Raw genomic sequence first — 7,372 nt, 5'->3', positions numbered from 1 at the left:
ACATCCCCCGAGTTGCGAGTACATGGTTAACTTGCAACTGGGCCTATTGCAAAAACTACATCCCTTGAGTTGCAAGTCAGGGGTGGACTTGCAACTCGGCTCTAAGAAAACCCTAGTTGCAGGTCGAGGGTCAAATTTCAACTACCATAAAACAAGAAAAAAAACCAAGTTGTAAGTTGAGGGTGCACTTGCAACTATGGAAACTACAAAAATTAGATCCCGAAGTTGCGAGCACATGGTTGACTTGCAACTGGGGCGATTACAAACTACATTCCCTCGAGTTGCGAGTCGATTGTAGACTTGCAACTGGGCAGACAGAAACCCCTAGTTGCAGGCCGAGGGCCTAATTGCAATTAGCATGAGAAAGAAACACCCTCGAGTTGCGAGTCGAGGGCGGACTTGCAACTAGCGAACCTACGAAACTACATCCCCGAGTTGCGAGTACATGGTTCACTGGTAACTGGGGCGACTACAAAAACTACATGTCTCGAGTTGCAAGTCGGGGCGGACCTGCAACTAGGGTGAAAAAAAATTACACACCCCGAGTTGCGAGTCAAGGGTGGACTTACTACTGGGCCGACAGAAAAAACCCTAGTTGCGGGTCGAGGGTCAAAAATGCAACTACCATGAAACAAGAAAAAAAACAACACCCCCCGAGTTGCGAGTCGGGGGTGGACTTGCAACTAGGGCAACTACAAAACTACAACCCGGAGCTGTGAGCACATGGTTGACTTGCAACTGGGGCAATTACACATTACATTCCCTCGAGTTGCGAGTCGATTGTGGACTTGCAACTGGGCTGACAGAAACCCCTAGTTGCAGGTTGAGGGTCTTAATTGCAACTATGATGAAAAAAGAACCAAAAAAATACACCCCCGAGTTTCAAGTGGGGAGTGGACTTGCAACTAGGGCAACTAGCCAAATACAAAACTACATCCCCGAGTTGCTAGTCGAGGGTGGACTGGCAACTGGGCCGATTACAAAAACAGCATGCCTCGAGTTGCAAGTCAGGGGTGGACTTGCAACTGGGCGATTACAAACTACATTCCCTCGAGTTGTGAGTCGATTGTGGACTTGCAACTGGGCCGATAGAAAATCCTAGTTGCAGGTCGAGGGTCTAATTGCAACTCCCATGAAACAAGAACAAAAAACACCCCCCTGTCGGGGATATACCCCGCGGTATGACCCGGCCGGAAGTATGACCCGGCCGCACTTGGCATTTCAATGATGACCCGGCCAGACTCATGGGTCCGGTGGCTCATTGGTCAAACAGCTCATGGACCAGACGACTCACTGGAGACCCAGCGGGCGGATCAGACGGACGCCACGGCCCAAGGCCTAACAGGCTGGCTTATACTCCGGTGGGCCGGCTTAAGATGAAAGGTGTGAGGATTATTTCCTTTACAAGGAAGCAAGACCCGACTTGTATTCAACTTATAAAGAAAGATAGACTAGTCCTAATCCTACTAGGACTCTGCATGTAACCCGCCCCTCTAACTTATATAAGGAGGGGCAAGGCTCCCCAAAAGGGACGGGTAACAAGAAACAATCTCTAGGGCTAGACACCGAGAGCCGGTTCCCGGCGACTCTCCCGTGATTATAATGAGACCTAGCCTCAAACAGCATGTAGGGTTGTTACCGCATGATGTTTCCCGGGGCCCGAAGCTGTCTAAATCCTTGTCTTGTGTTGCGTCTCTCGATTCCGCTCAACCCCTCTCAAGCTACCACATAGATGCGTTGGCCTCGCGACTAAGTCCTGACACTAAGGACATCTGCCGTGACAAATCCACGACAGTTGGCGCCCACCGTGGGGCGTGCGCACGGTGGTGATGAATTCTTGGAGGGATTTCTTCCAGGGATCTAGAAGCTCGTGATTGACCAGGAAAAGAAGAACCAGCATTGGAAAAAGTATGATTGAAAAAAGTAGGGTTTGCTGTTGAGCCGCCGCCTACAACCGCGGCAAGAAGATTACTGTCAATGGTTATGTGCATCGGCGTCAGGCAAAGATCCAATCTACATCGAAAACAAAATCAGGTTAAAAGAAAACTCGGTCAAAGTAGATATGATCAGGAAACAGAGCCGATCACGACCCGGATTCTTTTGACCCCAGCGGCCTCGTTTCGAAGTTCCTATCCCCGCCGCCTCGCGTGCGCTTCCGCGACTTCCGAGTCGTCGTCGTCTTATACACTGCAACTCGCCGGGGCTGCTTTCCGGCTTTGCTGCGGACCTTGTTGACACGCCGCCGCGCCTGCAGTGTTTTCTTCTGCTGAGCCGCCCAAATTGGACCTTGCTGATCTGCCCACCGTCAGCCGCATTGGCTGTTGAATGGAATTCATCCTCAGGTGATATTTTTCCTGATAAAAATTGTTCATGCGGATTAATTCTATCAAGCATTTTTGTACTTTTAATTTGTACATGTTTATGCGCAGTTTAATCTATAAGCGTGAGGCCGCTTCACCGTCCGCACTTCGCCGGTGTACCCAGTGGACGCACGTGCTGGTTTACGACGATACACCACGGCCGTGTCCGCTCGGACGCTGATGCCGAACGATCGTGCACAACCTGTTGTCCGATCTACATCAACTCACTTGACCACGCCCGCGGTTGACTCGCTATTCGCACGGTTTACCGTGCCCGTAGCCGACTCGTCCGTCCGCGCCGCCTTACAACGCCATGGACGATTTGCCCGTCCGCCCTCGCGGCCGGCTCACACGTCTGCGCCGACTTACGATGGGACGAACAACTTACCCGTCCACCCCCGCGGCCAACTCTCCTATTCACGCGGCTTACCGCACCTGCGATTGGCTTGCCCGTCCACGCTGGCTTGCAATGCCGTGGCCGGCTCACCCGAGGACAATTGTTCACTACATCAACATACGGCCGACTCACCTGTCCGCGCCGGTTTACAACGCCGTGGCCGGCTCTCTCGACCGCACTGGTTTACAGTGCTACGGTTGACTCACCTGTGATTAACTTTATGGCGGATTACTTCCGGCCTAGACACATCAGGTGTTATTTCTCCTATGCATTTTCTTAGTATACTTTAATTACTATGAGCACAGCTACTCTGCTCTACGATATTTTCATATGCAGGAGAATTATTCATTACAAAGTGGTGTTATGCCACGAAGGCACGTTCGGCGGTACCGCGCGGCTTCACGGACTGGCGTGTCATAATCCGGATTACGTCAACGCGCCGGCCGACTCGCCCGTCCGCCCTGCATTGCAGCACCACAAACGACTCGCCCGCCCGCCCGCCCTCGCGATCGGTTCACGCGTCCGCATCGGCTTACCACGAGGAGGACAATTTGCTCGTCCGCACCGGTTTACAATGCCGCGGCCGATTCATCTGTCTGCTCCTGCGGCCGATTCACCCCCCGCGGCCGACTCGCCCGTCCACACCGGATTACAGTGCCGTGGCCGGCTCATCTGTTGCCCGGGCGAATCAGGTGATATTCATCCAAGTTTGTTCTTAATACATAGTATTTTTGTCAAAGAGCAGTTTATCTTTGCCTTGGTCTGTACTATTGTTGATGCAGGACATCTGTTCACTATGTCAAAACAAACATGGTTGACTCGCTCGCGCCGGTTTACAGCGCCGCAGCAGGTTCATCTGTTTGAGCTCCCTCTGATGCGGCAGTCGTCTTTTCCATCCGTCTATTGCGGCCTAGTCTACATTGACACACCAGGACTACATCTGTCTGCATGAGCGGATTATTGAATATGAGCAAGTCACTGCTTGGGAAGCCCGGTTTCCAACAGCTTGGAGGAAAATTGTCATGTGTTATCAGCCGCCGTCGGCACTGGACGGCTCAATGGGCATGCGCGCAAGTCGCCGCCACTACAGTTTGGTTAACTTCAAAACATCCAGTTGGAAGGAACCATTGGCCGAGTTGCTGACACGGCTCATACGAGATCATTTATAACTCGCCACAGTCACCTCAACCTTCTGTGGATTCACATCGCGCTACCAACATCAATGATGTACACCTTATGCTATGGTCAATATGGAGAATCTCAAACCAACTCTTCGAGTCGTCTTGAGACTCCGGGGCTACAATGATATGACTCGGCAGCATTGGTCGGTTTCAATGCATTCAAGAACTCCGGGTCATTGGAGGGAAAAATAACCCGGTCCCGGAGGCTACTGCCATATTGGTGAAAAGTTTAAAGGCCGTCAGAAAATTTTCGGCTTAAAAAGAAGGATTCCGGTTTAGATCCGGCTCAAGAGACTTGACATCTCCCACAAAGCACTGAAGCTCTTAAATATCCGGTTCAAGGAAAATTTATCTGCCACAAAGTTTTGAAGCTCTCAAACCCGGTTCAAAATCCGGTTCAAGGTAAATTTGTTTATCACAAAGCTTTGAAACTCTCAATATCCGGTTTTTCCGGTTCAAAAAGAATTTATCTCTCGCAAAGTTCAAGTTCTCAGGAAAAATTAAAGGGACCAAAAAGAGTCTGTTACAAAGCACAACCCAAACATAGGTACCCTGCTTTAATGACCATTGGGAGCTGATCGTATTCGAATTTAGCTTAACCCTTTAGGTGTGACCCTGATCGTATTCGAATCAGAGTCGTTAAATATTCTCATGATCACTAGGGGGCTTCCTGTTCAAACGTAGGTCGTATTCGAACCATAGAGAACATAGTTGTCGGTACCCTCTTGATCGGCACACTGCCGAGCTCACTAGGGGCTTCTTGATCGTATTTGAATCATAGCTCAACCCCTTTTGGGAACCGACGTGGATCGTATTCGAATCAGCGTCGTTAAACAACTCTCAAGGTCATTTGGGGGCTTCCTGTTCAAACATAGGTCGTATTCGAACCAAAGAGAACATAGCTGTCGGTACCCTCTTGATCGGCAACGCCAAAGCCATTGGGGGCTATATGATCGTATTCGAATCTTAGCTTAACCCCTTTGGGACCGTTTTCTGATCGTATTCGAATTAGAAGCCTCAAATTTTTTGAAGTCTCTTTTTGTAAACAATTTTTGGATTTTATTTGAAGCTCTTTTGATCATATCTAAAGTGTATATGAGTGGTTGCTATTTAACCCGGTTTGACTTTGGATGATAAGTCGCCATCATATGACAATCATGAACATTTGGAAGTCTTGATTTCTAAAGATTGGGTTATCACCCTTACTGCACAGGTCACATAAACCGGCGGTGAAAATTCAGTATCACAGGTATAATATTATTATTATAGTTATGTTTCAAAGTGATAATTCATAACAGGCTTATCTGTGACTCCTTGTTACACATCAATGGTTATATGTGAGATATTATGACCCGCCCTGCGGTAAACCGCCAAGGGATCTTGTGATCTAATTATGTGCAGGATAAGACTACATTTGGGTGGTTACCCGCCCTGGTTTTGACGTTAAGTCGCCAGGGCATATGTTGTTTAAACTCTGCAGGATTTACAGAGCTATGACTTACATAAATGATTAAATTCAAGCCCATCATCATAGATTGAAATTGGTGTCTCAAAAGGGTTATCAATTCTTGATTTTCTCAAAGGCTATAAGCCGCCGGGTTGTACAAATTCCGGCTTACAATGGAGGCATATTAAATCGCCATCGGCCAAGAGCCGCCGGGTATTTAAACTCTGGATTGACTTATTAGCAGATGAGGTATTCAAAGTCGCTTTGGCGCAATGGCTATTATTTTATCAATGGATATGATTTATTCTACAATGGAAAGAGTAGTCCCGAGTCGCTGCAGGCTTACGACCCGGCACTTGGGGGCTACATTATTTAAATTGAGATCACATCAAATATGCAAGTCCCATGTCACTGCCAGCATGCACCATGGCACTTGGGGGCTAATGCAAAGTCATTTTTTGCTCAACTTATTGAAGACCCGACTCATCATATTCTAAATGAGCCGGCCCTTGGGTACTACCAATTTCTCCTATCAAAAATTCCAGTCCCAGCTGAGTAATATCTTACTGAGCCGGCCCTTGGGGGTTACACGTTGCTGCTCCAGTTTACATGATCATATTTACAAAGTCCCTGCTCATTATTGCATAATGACCCGGCCCTTGGGGGCTACACTGGTTCAAGTTTTTATGAGCATAAGGCAATTACAAGTCCCAGGTTGCTGCAAGCATGACAACCCGGCACTTGGGGGCTACATATATGGAATATTCAGTTTATGACAATGATTAAGATGAATAACCCGGATTTCTTCAAGGTTGCCTCACTAATATTGAAGCAAGTCTTAAGTTATCACTATGTTCTCCTCTTAAGACTTGAGGGCTACAGGTGATATACATATAAGGGGGAAAATTCTTCAAATTCTCAGTTTTGAGAAGATCAAGTTGACCCGGTGTTTGCAACAATCATGATCCGGTGTCACCAATAGTTATGACCCGGTGCTATCAATATTTACAAGCCGGCAATTTTGGTTATGATAAACCGGCAAGTTTTACCTCTTCAAGCCGGCTGAAAGTCAGATGAGTATTTCAAAACCAATATCTTTTAAGCCGGTGCTTTGGAAGCCGATTCAAGTGAATTATTTCTTACAATATTTCTCTACAAGAGACCAATGCCAGCAAATTGACTCTGAAGCTGGCCTATTGACCCGGATATTCCAGGAGAAAATGTCAAGGACTTAAGGATGATCAGGTGCCGGCTTACAAGAATATTTAACCCGGAGCACAACCTATCAAATTTGTTCTTCAGTTATTTTGCAGGATCAGTTTAACATGGATAAATCCAAATTAAACTGGGGGCTAATGTCGGGGATATACCCCGCGGTATGACCCGGCCGGAAGTATGACCCGGCCGGACTTGGCATTTCACCGATGACCCGGCCGGACTCATGGGTCTGGCGGCTCATTGGTCAAACAACTCATGGACCAGACGACTCACTTGAGACCCGGCAGGCGGATCAGACGGACGCCACGGCCCAAGGCCCAGCAGGCTGGCTTATACTCCGGTGGGCCAGCTTAAGATGAAAGGTGTGAGGATTATTTCCTTTACAAGGAAGCAAGACCCGGACTTGTATTCAACTTATAAAGAAAGATAGACTAGTCCTAATCCTACTAGGACTCCGCATGTAACCCGCCCCTCTAAGTTATATAAGGAGGGGCAAGGCTCCCCAAAAGGGACGGGTAACAAGAAACAATCTCTAGGGCTAGACACCGAGAGCCGGTTCCCGGCGACTCTCCCGTGATTATAATGAGACCTAGCCTCAAACAGTATGTGGTTATTACCGGATGATGTTTCCCGGGGCCCGAAGCTGTCTAAATCCTTGTCTTGTGTTGCGTCTCTCGATACCGCTCAACCCCTCTCAAGCTACCACATAGATGCGTTGGCCTCGCGACTAAGTCCTGACACTAAGGACATCTGTCGTGACAAATCCACG

Source organism: Triticum aestivum, chromosome 3D (assembly GCF_018294505.1).
Source record: "Triticum aestivum cultivar Chinese Spring chromosome 3D, IWGSC CS RefSeq v2.1, whole genome shotgun sequence".
Classification (NCBI taxonomy): domain Eukaryota; kingdom Viridiplantae; phylum Streptophyta; class Magnoliopsida; order Poales; family Poaceae; genus Triticum; species Triticum aestivum.
Note: the sequence above shows the minus strand (reverse complement) of the source record.